The sequence below is a fragment of the Hypomesus nipponensis genome, chromosome 24 (assembly GCF_054491055.1).
Source record: "Hypomesus nipponensis isolate SF chromosome 24, ASM5449105v1, whole genome shotgun sequence".
In the NCBI taxonomy this organism is placed as follows: domain Eukaryota; kingdom Metazoa; phylum Chordata; class Actinopteri; order Osmeriformes; family Osmeridae; genus Hypomesus; species Hypomesus nipponensis.
In genome coordinates this window covers 620,001-630,000 of record NC_140384.1, presented here as the reverse complement: position 1 = coordinate 630,000, position 10,000 = coordinate 620,001, and the positions used below count along the sequence as shown (strand labels likewise).

At 46.8% G+C, this 10,000-nt stretch overlaps 20 non-coding genes and 14 pseudogenes across 20 annotated transcripts in view; all 34 read left to right on the top strand.

The window, feature by feature from the left end:
- The window catches only part of LOC146229187 (5S ribosomal RNA), a 119-nt gene extending 51 nt beyond the window's left edge, over window positions 1-68 (top strand). Inside the window, exon 1 of the ribosomal RNA XR_014746206.1 lies at window positions 1-68. This exon is cut by the window's left edge and continues 51 nt beyond it. This is a non-coding gene — a ribosomal RNA (5S ribosomal RNA).
- Window positions 69-246: 178 nt separating this feature from the next.
- Window positions 247-365, top strand: LOC146229186 (5S ribosomal RNA). Its single transcript, XR_014746139.1, has one exon. It is a non-coding gene; the product is annotated as a 5S ribosomal RNA (ribosomal RNA).
- A 206-nt stretch (window positions 366-571) lies between these two features.
- On the top strand, window positions 572-690 carry LOC146229185 (5S ribosomal RNA). The gene has a single exon (XR_014743029.1). It is a non-coding gene; the product is annotated as a 5S ribosomal RNA (ribosomal RNA).
- Window positions 691-860: 170 nt separating this feature from the next.
- Window positions 861-979, top strand: LOC146229184 (5S ribosomal RNA; annotated as a pseudogene).
- Window positions 980-1,151: 172 nt separating this feature from the next.
- Window positions 1,152-1,270, top strand: LOC146229183 (5S ribosomal RNA). The gene has a single exon (XR_014743028.1). It is a non-coding gene; the product is annotated as a 5S ribosomal RNA (ribosomal RNA).
- Window positions 1,271-1,442: 172 nt separating this feature from the next.
- LOC146229182 (5S ribosomal RNA) lies at window positions 1,443-1,561 on the top strand (annotated as a pseudogene).
- Window positions 1,562-1,735: 174 nt separating this feature from the next.
- LOC146229181 (5S ribosomal RNA) lies at window positions 1,736-1,854 on the top strand. Its single transcript, XR_014745302.1, has one exon. It is a non-coding gene; the product is annotated as a 5S ribosomal RNA (ribosomal RNA).
- Window positions 1,855-2,026: 172 nt separating this feature from the next.
- LOC146229180 (5S ribosomal RNA) lies at window positions 2,027-2,145 on the top strand (annotated as a pseudogene).
- Window positions 2,146-2,347: 202 nt separating this feature from the next.
- LOC146229179 (5S ribosomal RNA) lies at window positions 2,348-2,466 on the top strand. The gene has a single exon (XR_014743027.1). It is a non-coding gene; the product is annotated as a 5S ribosomal RNA (ribosomal RNA).
- Window positions 2,467-2,636: 170 nt separating this feature from the next.
- On the top strand, window positions 2,637-2,755 carry LOC146229178 (5S ribosomal RNA; annotated as a pseudogene).
- A 174-nt stretch (window positions 2,756-2,929) lies between these two features.
- Window positions 2,930-3,048, top strand: LOC146229177 (5S ribosomal RNA). Its single transcript, XR_014743026.1, has one exon. It is a non-coding gene; the product is annotated as a 5S ribosomal RNA (ribosomal RNA).
- Window positions 3,049-3,220: 172 nt separating this feature from the next.
- On the top strand, window positions 3,221-3,339 carry LOC146229176 (5S ribosomal RNA; annotated as a pseudogene).
- A 174-nt stretch (window positions 3,340-3,513) lies between these two features.
- Window positions 3,514-3,632, top strand: LOC146229175 (5S ribosomal RNA). The gene has a single exon (XR_014745301.1). It is a non-coding gene; the product is annotated as a 5S ribosomal RNA (ribosomal RNA).
- A 172-nt stretch (window positions 3,633-3,804) lies between these two features.
- LOC146229174 (5S ribosomal RNA) lies at window positions 3,805-3,923 on the top strand (annotated as a pseudogene).
- Window positions 3,924-4,125: 202 nt separating this feature from the next.
- On the top strand, window positions 4,126-4,244 carry LOC146229173 (5S ribosomal RNA). The gene has a single exon (XR_014743025.1). It is a non-coding gene; the product is annotated as a 5S ribosomal RNA (ribosomal RNA).
- Window positions 4,245-4,414: 170 nt separating this feature from the next.
- On the top strand, window positions 4,415-4,533 carry LOC146229172 (5S ribosomal RNA; annotated as a pseudogene).
- Window positions 4,534-4,707: 174 nt separating this feature from the next.
- LOC146229171 (5S ribosomal RNA) lies at window positions 4,708-4,826 on the top strand (annotated as a pseudogene).
- Window positions 4,827-5,020: 194 nt separating this feature from the next.
- On the top strand, window positions 5,021-5,139 carry LOC146229170 (5S ribosomal RNA). Its single transcript, XR_014743024.1, has one exon. It is a non-coding gene; the product is annotated as a 5S ribosomal RNA (ribosomal RNA).
- A 170-nt stretch (window positions 5,140-5,309) lies between these two features.
- On the top strand, window positions 5,310-5,428 carry LOC146229169 (5S ribosomal RNA). Its single transcript, XR_014745599.1, has one exon. It is a non-coding gene; the product is annotated as a 5S ribosomal RNA (ribosomal RNA).
- Window positions 5,429-5,612: 184 nt separating this feature from the next.
- Window positions 5,613-5,721, top strand: LOC146229168 (5S ribosomal RNA; annotated as a pseudogene).
- A 170-nt stretch (window positions 5,722-5,891) lies between these two features.
- LOC146229167 (5S ribosomal RNA) lies at window positions 5,892-6,010 on the top strand (annotated as a pseudogene).
- A 182-nt stretch (window positions 6,011-6,192) lies between these two features.
- LOC146229166 (5S ribosomal RNA) lies at window positions 6,193-6,311 on the top strand. Its single transcript, XR_014745300.1, has one exon. It is a non-coding gene; the product is annotated as a 5S ribosomal RNA (ribosomal RNA).
- A 172-nt stretch (window positions 6,312-6,483) lies between these two features.
- Window positions 6,484-6,602, top strand: LOC146229165 (5S ribosomal RNA; annotated as a pseudogene).
- Window positions 6,603-6,802: 200 nt separating this feature from the next.
- LOC146229164 (5S ribosomal RNA) lies at window positions 6,803-6,921 on the top strand. The gene has a single exon (XR_014743022.1). It is a non-coding gene; the product is annotated as a 5S ribosomal RNA (ribosomal RNA).
- A 172-nt stretch (window positions 6,922-7,093) lies between these two features.
- LOC146229163 (5S ribosomal RNA) lies at window positions 7,094-7,212 on the top strand (annotated as a pseudogene).
- Window positions 7,213-7,386: 174 nt separating this feature from the next.
- On the top strand, window positions 7,387-7,505 carry LOC146229162 (5S ribosomal RNA; annotated as a pseudogene).
- Window positions 7,506-7,695: 190 nt separating this feature from the next.
- Window positions 7,696-7,814, top strand: LOC146229161 (5S ribosomal RNA). Its single transcript, XR_014743021.1, has one exon. It is a non-coding gene; the product is annotated as a 5S ribosomal RNA (ribosomal RNA).
- A 184-nt stretch (window positions 7,815-7,998) lies between these two features.
- On the top strand, window positions 7,999-8,117 carry LOC146229160 (5S ribosomal RNA). The gene has a single exon (XR_014745741.1). It is a non-coding gene; the product is annotated as a 5S ribosomal RNA (ribosomal RNA).
- Window positions 8,118-8,311: 194 nt separating this feature from the next.
- On the top strand, window positions 8,312-8,441 carry LOC146229159 (5S ribosomal RNA; annotated as a pseudogene).
- Window positions 8,442-8,609: 168 nt separating this feature from the next.
- On the top strand, window positions 8,610-8,728 carry LOC146229158 (5S ribosomal RNA). Its single transcript, XR_014743020.1, has one exon. It is a non-coding gene; the product is annotated as a 5S ribosomal RNA (ribosomal RNA).
- Window positions 8,729-8,900: 172 nt separating this feature from the next.
- Window positions 8,901-9,019, top strand: LOC146229157 (5S ribosomal RNA). Its single transcript, XR_014743019.1, has one exon. It is a non-coding gene; the product is annotated as a 5S ribosomal RNA (ribosomal RNA).
- Window positions 9,020-9,203: 184 nt separating this feature from the next.
- LOC146229156 (5S ribosomal RNA) lies at window positions 9,204-9,322 on the top strand. Its single transcript, XR_014744894.1, has one exon. It is a non-coding gene; the product is annotated as a 5S ribosomal RNA (ribosomal RNA).
- A 186-nt stretch (window positions 9,323-9,508) lies between these two features.
- Window positions 9,509-9,627, top strand: LOC146229155 (5S ribosomal RNA). The gene has a single exon (XR_014742715.1). It is a non-coding gene; the product is annotated as a 5S ribosomal RNA (ribosomal RNA).
- A 186-nt stretch (window positions 9,628-9,813) lies between these two features.
- Window positions 9,814-9,932, top strand: LOC146229154 (5S ribosomal RNA). Its single transcript, XR_014746138.1, has one exon. It is a non-coding gene; the product is annotated as a 5S ribosomal RNA (ribosomal RNA).
- Window positions 9,933-10,000: the final 68 nt, after the last annotated feature.

Genomic DNA, 10,000 nt, shown 5'->3' with positions numbered 1-10,000 from the left:
CTAAGCAGGGTCGGGCCTGGTTAGTACTTGGATGGGAGACCGCCTGGGAATACCAGGTGCTGTATGCTCTTTTGCTCATTCACTTAGAAACTGACATCTTGCAATATGCACAAGTAGTCCTTCATGAAAGGGGCTGGAAGCTGTTTTCATTTTGACACGAGAGAGAGAGAGAGAGAGAGAGACTACCTTGCATTGTCAATTGCTAAATCTGTATATGGATAAGTAGCCTTTGGTTGTCAACTTATTTGGTACGGCCATACCAGCCTGGCAACGCCCGATCTCGTCTGATCTCGGAAGCTAAGCAGGGTCGGGCCTGGTTAGTACTTGGATGGGAGACCGCCTGGGAATACCAGGTGCTGTATGCTCTTTTGCTCATTCACTTAGAAACTGAAATCTTGCAATATGCACAAGTAGTCCTTCATGAAAGGGGCTGGAAGCTGTTTTCATTTTGACACGAGAGAGAGAGAGAGAGAGAGAGAGAGAGAGAGAGAGAGAGAGAGAGAGAGACTACCTTGCATTGTCAATTGCTAAATCTGTATATGGATAAGTAGCCTATGGTTGTCAACTTATTTCGTACGGCCATACCAGCCTGGCAACGCCCGATCTCGTCTGATCTCGGAAGCTAAGCAGGGTCGGGCCTGGTTAGTACTTGGATGGGAGACCGCCTGGGAATACCAGGTGCTGTATGCTCTTTTGCTCATTCACTTAGAAACTGAAATCTTGCAATATGCACAAGTAGTCCTTCATGAAAGGGGCTGGAAGCTGTTTTCATTTTGACACGAGAGAGAGAGAGAGACTACCTTGCATTGTCAATTGCTAAATCTGTATATGGATAAGTAGCCTATGGTTGTCAACTTATTTCGTACGGCCATACCAGCCTGGCAACGCCCTATCTCGTCTGATCTCGGAAGCTAAGCAGGGTCGGGCCTGGTTAGTACTTGGATGGGAGACCGCCTGGGAATACCAGGTGCTGTATGCTCTTTTGCTCATTCACTTAGAAACTGAAATCTTGCAATATGCACAAGTAGTCCTTCATGAAAGGGGCTGGAAGCTGTTTTCATTTTGACACGAGAGAGAGAGAGAGAGACCACCTTGCATTGTCAATTGCTAAATCTGTATATGGATAAGTAGCGTATGGTTGTCAACTTATTTCGTACGGCCATACCAGCCTGGCAACGCCCGATCTCGTCTGATCTCGGAAGCTAAGCAGGGTCGGGCCTGGTTAGTACTTGGATGGGAGACCGCCTGGGAATACCAGGTGCTGTATGCTCTTTTGCTCATTCACTTAGAAACTGAAATCTTGCAATATGCACAAGTAGTCCTTCATGAAAGGGGCTGGAAGCTGTTTTCATTTTGACACGAGAGAGAGAGAGAGAGACCACCTTGCATTGTCAATTGCTAAATCTTTATATGGATAAGTAGCCTATGGTTGTCAACTTATTTCGTACGGCCATACCAGCCTGGCAACGCCCTATCTCGTCTGATATCGGAAGCTAAGCAGGGTCGGGCCTGGTTAGTACTTGGATGGGAGACCGCCTGGGAATACCAGGTGCTGTATGCTCTTTTGCTCATTCACTTAGAAACTGAAATCTTGCAATATGCACAAGTAGTCCTTCATGAAAGGGGCTGGAAGCTGTTTTCATTTTGACACGAGAGAGAGAGAGAGAGAGACTACCTTGCATTGTCAATTGCTAAATCTGTATATGGATAAGTAGCCTATGGTTGTCAACTTATTTTGTACGGCCATACCAGCCTGGCAACGCCCGATCTCGTCTGATCTCGGAAGCTAAGCAGGGTCGGGCCTGGTTAGTACTTGGATGGGAGACCGCCTGGGAATACCAGGTGCTGTATGCTCTTTTGCTCATTCACTTAGAAACTGACATCTTGCAATATGCACAAGTAGTCCTTCATGAAAGGGGCTGGAAGCTGTTTTCATTTTGACACGAGAGAGAGAGAGAGAGACCACCTTGCATTGTCAATTGCTAAATCTTTATATGGATAAGTAGCCTATGGTTGTCAACTTATTTGGTACGGCCATACCAGCCTGGCAACGCCCGATCTCGTCTGATCTCGGAAGCTAAGCAGGGTCGGGCCTGGTTAGTACTTGGATGGGAGACCGCCTGGGAATACCAGGTGCTGTCTGCTCTTTTGCTCATTCACTTAGAAACTGAAATCTTGCAATATGCACAAGTAGTCCTTCATGAAAGGGGCTGGAAGCTGTTTTCATTTTGACACGAGAGAGAGAGAGAGAGAGAGAGAGAGAGAGAGAGAGAGAGAGAGAGACTACCTTGCATTGTCAATTGCTAAATCTGTATATGGATAAGTAGCCTATGGTTGTCAACTTATTTCGTACGGCCATACCAGCCTGGCAACGCCCGATCTCGTCTGATCTCGGAAGCTAAGCAGGGTCGGGCCTGGTTAGTACTTGGATGGGAGACCGCCTGGGAATACCAGGTGCTGTATGCTCTTTTGCTCATTCACTTAGAAACTGAAATCTTGCAATATGCACAAGTAGTCCTTCATGAAAGGGGCTGGAAGCTGTTTTCATTTTGACACGAGAGAGAGAGAGAGACTACCTTGCATTGTCAATTGCTAAATATGTATATGGATAAGTAGCCTATGGTTGTCAACTTATTTCGTACGGCCATACCAGCCTGGCAACGCCCTATCTCGTCTGATCTCGGAAGCTAAGCAGGGTCGGGCCTGGTTAGTACTTGGATGGGAGACCGCCTTGGAATACCAGGTGCTGTATGCTCTTTTGCTCATTCACTTAGAAACTGAAATCTTGCAATATGCACAAGTAGTCCTTCATGAAAGGGGCTGGAAGCTGTTTTCATTTTGACACGAGAGAGAGAGAGAGAGAGACTACCTTGCATTGTCAATTGCTAAATCTGTATATGGATAAGTAGCCTTTGGTTGTCAACTTATTTCGTACGGCCATACCAGCCTGGCAACGCCCGATCTCGTCTGATCTCGGAAGCTAAGCAGGGTCGGGCCTGGTTAGTACTTGGATGGGAGACCGCCTGGGAATACCAGGTGCTGTATGCTCTTTTGCTCATTCACTTAGAAACTGAAATCTTGCAATATGCACAAGTAGTCCTTCATGAAAGGGGCTGGAAGCTGTTTTCATTTTGACACGAGAGAGAGAGAGAGAGACCACCTTGCATTGTCAATTGCTAAATCTTTATATGGATAAGTAGCCTATGGTTGTCAACTTATTTCGTACGGCCATACCAGCCTGGCAACGCCCTATCTCGTCTGATATCGGAAGCTAAGCAGGGTCGGGCCTGGTTAGTACTTGGATGGGAGACCGCCTGGGAATACCAGGTGCTGTATGCTCTTTTGCTCATTCACTTAGAAACTGAAATCTTGCAATATGCACAAGTAGTCCTTCATGAAAGGGGCTGGAAGCTGTTTTCATTTTGACACGAGAGAGAGAGAGAGAGAGACTACCTTGCATTGTCAATTGCTAAATCTGTATATGGATAAGTAGCCTATGGTTGTCAACTTATTTTGTACGGCCATACCAGCCTGGCAACGCCCGATCTCGTCTGATCTCGGAAGCTAAGCAGGGTCGGGCCTGGTTAGTACTTGGATGGGAGACCGCCTGGGAATACCAGGTGCTGTATGCTCTTTTGCTCATTCACTTAGAAACTGACATCTTGCAATATGCACAAGTAGTCCTTCATGAAAGGGGCTGGAAGCTGTTTTCATTTTGACACGAGAGAGAGAGAGAGAGACCACCTTGCATTGTCAATTGCTAAATCTTTATATGGATAAGTAGCCTATGGTTGTCAACTTATTTGGTACGGCCATACCAGCCTGGCAACGCCCGATCTCGTCTGATCTCGGAAGCTAAGCAGGGTCGGGCCTGGTTAGTACTTGGATGGGAGACCGCCTGGGAATACCAGGTGCTGTCTGCTCTTTTGCTCATTCACTTAGAAACTGAAATCTTGCAATATGCACAAGTAGTCCTTCATGAAAGGGGCTGGAAGCTGTTTTCATTTTGACACGAGAGAGAGAGAGAGAGAGAGAGAGAGAGAGAGAGAGAGAGAGAGAGACTACCTTGCATTGTCAATTGCTAAATCTGTATATGGATAAGTAGCCTATGGTTGTCAACTTATTTCGTACGGCCATACCAGCCTGGCAACGCCCGATCTCGTCTGATCTCGGAAGCTAAGCAGGGTCGGGCCTGGTTAGTACTTGGATGGGAGACCGCCTGGGAATACCAGGTGCTGTATGCTCTTTTGCTCATTCACTTAGAAACTGAAATCTTGCAATATGCACAAGTAGTCCTTCATGAAAGGGGCTGGAAGCTGTTTTCATTTTGACACTAGAGAGAGAGAGAGACTACCTTGCATTGTCAATTGCTAAATATGTATATGGATAAGTAGCCTATGGTTGTCAACTTATTTCGTACGGCCATACCAGCCTGGCAACGCCCTATCTCGTCTGATCTCGGAAGCTAAGCAGGGTCGGGCCTGGTTAGTACTTGGATGGGAGACCGCCTTGGAATACCAGGTGCTGTATGCTCTTTTGCTCATTCACTTAGAAACTGAAATCTTGCAATATGCACAAGTAGTCCTTCATGAAAGGGGCTGGAAGCTGTTTTCATTTTGACACGAGAGAGAGAGAGAGAGAGACTACCTTGCATTGTCAATTGCTAAATCTGTATATGGATAAGTAGCCTTTGGTTGTCAACTTATTTGGTACGGCCATACCAGCCTGGCAACGCCCGATCTCGTCTGATCTCGGAAGCTAAGCAGGGTCGGGCCTGGTTAGTACTTGGATGGGAGACCGCCTGGGAATACCAGGTGCTGTCTGCTCTTTTGCTCATTCACTTAGAAACTGAAATCTTGCAATATGCACAAGTAGTCCTTCATGAAAGGGGCTGGAAGCTGTTTTCATTTTGACACGAGAGAGAGAGAGAGAGAGAGAGAGAGAGAGAGAGAGAGACTACCTTGCATTGTCAATTGCTAAATCTGTATATGGATAAGTAGCCTATGGTTGTCAACTTATTTCGTACGGCCATACCAGCCTGGCAACGCCCGATCTCGTCTGATCTCGGAAGCTAAGCAGGGTCGGGCCTGGTTAGTACTTGGATGGGAGACCGCCTGGGAATACCAGGTGCTGTATGCTCTTTTGCTCATTCACTTAGAAACTGAAATCTTGCAATATGCACAAGTAGTCCTTCATGAAAGGGGCTGGAAGCTGTTTTCATTTTGACACGAGAGAGAGAGAGAGACTACCTTGCATTGTCAATTGCTAAATCTGTATATGGATAAGTAGCCTATGGTTGTCAACTTATTTCGTACGGCCATATCAGCCTGGCAACGCCCGATCTCGTCTGATCTCGGAAGCTAAGCAGGGTCGGGCCTGGTTAGTACTTGGATGGGAGACCGCCTGGGAATACCAGGTGCTGTATGCTCTTTTGCTCATTCACTTAGAAACTGACATCTTGCAATATGCACAAGTAGTCCTTCATGAAAGGGGCTGGAAGCTGTTTTCATTTTGACACGAGAGAGAGAGAGAGAGAGAGAGAGAGAGACTACCTTGCATTGTCAATTGCTAAATCTGTATATGGATAAGTAGCCTATGGTTGTCAACTTATTTCGTACGGCCATACCAGCCTGGCAACGCCTGATCTCGGAAGCTAAGCAGGGTCGGGCCTGGTTAGTACTTGGATGGGAGACCGCCTGGGAATACCAGGTGCTGTATGCTCTTTTGCTCATTCACTTAGAAACTGAAATCTTGCAATATGCCCAAGTAGTCCTTCATGAAAGGGGCTGGAAGCTGTTTTCATTTTGACACGAGAGAGAGAGAGAGACTACCTTGCATTGTCAATTGCTAAATCTGTATATGGATAAGTAGCCTATGGTTGTCAACTTATTTCGTACGGCCATACCAGCCTGGCAACGCCCTATCTCGTCTGATCTCGGAAGCTAAGCAGGGTCGGGCCTGGTTAGTACTTGGAAGGGAGACCGCCTGGGAATACCAGGTGCTGTATGCTCTTTTGCTCATTCACTTAGAAACTGACATCTTGCAATATGCACAAGTAGTCCTTCATGAAAGGGGCTGGAAGCTGTTTTCATTTTGACACGAGAGAGAGAGAGAGAGAGAGAGAGAGACTACCTTGCATTGTCAATTGCTAAATCTGTATATGGATAAGTAGCCTATGGTTGTCAACTTATTTTGTACGGCCATACCAGCCTGGCAACGCCCGATCTCGTCTGATCTCGGAAGCTAAGCAGGGTCGGGCCTGGTTAGTACTTGGATGGGAGACCGCCTGGGAATACCAGGTGCTGTATGCTCTTTTGCTCATTCACTTAGAAACTGACATCTTGCAATATGCACAAGTAGTCCTTCATGAAAGGGGCTGGAAGCTGTTTTCATTTTGACACGAGAGAGAGAGAGAGAGACCACCTTGCATTGTCAATTGCTAAATCTTTATATGGATAAGTAGCCTATGGTTGTCAACTTATTTGGTACGGCCATACCAGCCTGGCAACGCCCGATCTCGTCTGATCTCGGAAGCTAAGCAGGGTCGGGCCTGGTTAGTACTTGGATGGGAGACCGCCTGGGAATACCAGGTGCTGTCTGCTCTTTTGCTCATTCACTTAGAAACTGACATCTTGCAATATGCACAAGTAGTCCTTCATGAAAGGGGCTGGAAGCTGTTTTCATTTTGACACGAGAGAGAGAGAGAGAGAGAGAGAGAGAGAGAGAGAGAGAGAGAGACTACCTTGCATTGTCAATTGCTAAATCTGTATATGGATAAGTAGCCTATGGTTGTCAACTTATTTCGTACGGCCATACCAGCCTGGCAACGCCCGATCTCGTCTGATCTCGGAAGCTAAGCAGGGTCGGGCCTGGTTAGTACTTGGATGGGAGACCGCCTGGGAATACCAGGTGCTGTATGCTCTTTTGCTCATTCACTTAGAAACTGAAATCTTGCAATATGCACAAGTAGTCCTTCATGAAAGGGGCTGGAAGCTGTTTTCATTTTGACACGAGAGAGAGAGAGAGAGACCACCTTGCATTGTCAATTGCTAAATCTTTATATGGATAAGTAGCCTATGGTTGTCAACTTATTTCGTACGGCCATACCAGCCTGGCAACGCCCTATCTCGTCTGATATCGGAAGCTAAGCAGGGTCGGGCCTGGTTAGTACTTGGATGGGAGACCGCCTGGGAATACCAGGTGCTGTATGCTCTTTTGCTCATTCACTTAGAAACTGAAATCTTGCAATATGCACAAGTAGTCCTTCATGAAAGGGGCTGGAAGCTGTTTTCATTTTGACACGAGAGAGAGAGAGAGAGAGACTACCTTGCATTGTCAATTGCTAAATCTGTATATGGATAAGTAGCCTTTGGTTGTCAACTTATTTGGTACGGCCATACCAGCCTGGCAACGCCCGATCACGTCTGATCTCGGAAGCTAAGCAGGGTCGGGCCTGGTTAGTACTTGGATGGGAGACCGCCTGGGAATACCAGGTGCTGTCTGCTCTTTTGCTCATTCACTTAGAAACTGAAATCTTGCAATATGCACAAGTAGTCCTTCATGAAAGGGGCTGGAAGCTGTTTTCATTTTGACACGAGAGAGAGAGAGAGAGAGAGAGAGAGAGAGAGAGACTACCTTGCATTGTCAATTGCTAAATCTGTATATGGATAAGTAGCCTATGGTTGTCAACTTATTTCGTACGGCCATACCAGCCTGGCAACGCCCGATCTCGTCTGATCTCGGAAGCTAAGCAGGGTCGGGCCTGGTTAGTACTTGGATGGGAGACCGCCTGGGAATACCAGGTGCTGTATGCTCTTTTGCTCATTCACTTAGAAACTGACATCTTGCAATATGCACAAGTAGTCCTTCATGAAAGGGGCTGGAAGCTGTTTTCATTTTGACACGAGAGAGAGAGAGAGAGAGAGAGAGAGAGACTACCTTGCATTGTCAATTGCTAAATCTGTATATGGATAAGTAGCCTATGGTTGTCAACTTATTTCATACGGCCATACCAGCCTGGCAACGCCCGATCTCGTCTGATCTCGGAAGCTAAGCAGGGTCGGGCCTGGTTAGTAATTGGATGGGAGACCGCCTGGGAATACCAGGTGCTGTATGCTCTTTTGCTCATTCACTTAGAAACTGACATCTTGCAATATGCACAAGTAGTCCTTCATGAAAGGGGCTGGAAGCTGTTTTCATTTTGACACGAGAGAGAGAGAGAGAGAGAGAGAGAGAGAGAGAGAGAGACTACCTTGCATTGTCAATTGCTAAATCTGTATATGGATAAGTAGCCTATGGTTGTCAACTTATTTCGTACGGCCATACTAGCCTGGCAACGCCCGATCTCGTCTGATCTCGGAAGCTAAGCAGGGTCGGGCCAGGGTCGGGCCTGGTTAGTACTTGGATGGGAGACCGCCTGGGAATACCAGGTGCTGTATGCTCTTTTGCTCATTCACTTAGAAACTGAAATCTTGCAATATGCACAAGTAGTCCTTCATGAAAGGGGCTGGAAGCTGTTTTCATTTTGACACGAGAGAGAGAGAGACCACCTTGCATTGTCAATTGCTAAATCTGTATATGGATAAGTAGCCTATGGTTGTCAACTTATTTCGTACGGCCATACCAGCCTGGCAACGCCCGATCTCGTCTGATCTCGGAAGCTAAGCAGGGTCGGGCCTGGTTAGTACTTGGATGGGAGACCGCCTGGGAATACCAGGTGCTGTATGCTCTTTTGCTCATTCACTTAGAAACTGACATCTTGCAATATGCACAAGTAGTCCTTCATGAAAGGGGCTGGAAGCTGTTTTCATTTTGACACGAGAGAGAGAGAGAGAGACCACCTTGCATTGTCAATTGCTAAATCTGTATATGGATAAGTAGCCTATGGTTGTCAACTTATTTCGTACGGCCATACCAGCCTGGCAACGCCCGATCTCGTCTGATCTCGGAAGCTAAGCAGGGTCGGGCCTGGTTAGTACTTGGATGGGAGACCGCCTGGGAATACCAGGTGCTGTATGCTCTTTTGCTCATTCACTTAGAAACTGACATCTTGCAATATGCACAAGTAGTCCTTCATGAAAGGGGCTGGAAGCTGTTTTCATTTTGACACGAGAGAGAGAGAGAGAGAGAGAGAGAGAGACCACCTTGCATTGTCAATTGCTAAATCTGTATATGGATAAGTAGCCTATGGTTGTCAACTTATTTCGTACGGCCATACCAGCCTGGCAACGCCCGATCACGTCTGATCTCGGAAGCTAAGCAGGGTCGGGCCTGGTTAGTACTTGGATGGGAGACCGCCTGGGAATACCAGGTGCTGTATGCTCTTTTGCTCATTCACTTAGAAACTGACATCTTGCAATATGCACAAGTAGTCCTTCATGAAAGGGGCTGGAAGCTGTTTTCATTTTGACACGAGAGAGAGAGAGAGAGAGAGAGAGAGAGAGACTACTTTGCATTGTCAATTGCTAAATCTGTATATGGATAAGTAGCCTATGGTTGTCAACTTATTTCGTACGGCCATACCAGCCTGGCAACGCCCGATCTCGTCTGATCTCGGAAGCTAAGCAGGCTAGGGCCTGGTTAGTACTTGGATGGGAGACCGCCTGGGAATACCAGGTGCTGTATGCTCTTTTGCTCATTTACTTAGAAACTGAAATCTTGCAATATGCACAAGTAGTCCTTCATGAAAGGGGCTGGAAGCTGTTTTCATTTTGACACGAGAGAGAGAGAGAGAGAGAGAGAGAGAGAGACTACCTTGCATTGTCAATTGCTAAATCTGTATATGGATAAGTAGCCTATGGTTGTCAACTTATTTGGTACGGCCATACCAGCCTGGCAACGCCCGATCTCGTCTGATCTCGGAAGCTAAGCAGGGTCGGGCCTGGTTAGTACTTGGATGGGAGACCGCCTGGGAATACCAGGTGCTGTATGCTCTTTTGCTCATTCACTTAGAAACTGAAATCTTGCAATATGCACAAGTAGTCCTTCATGAAAGGGGCTG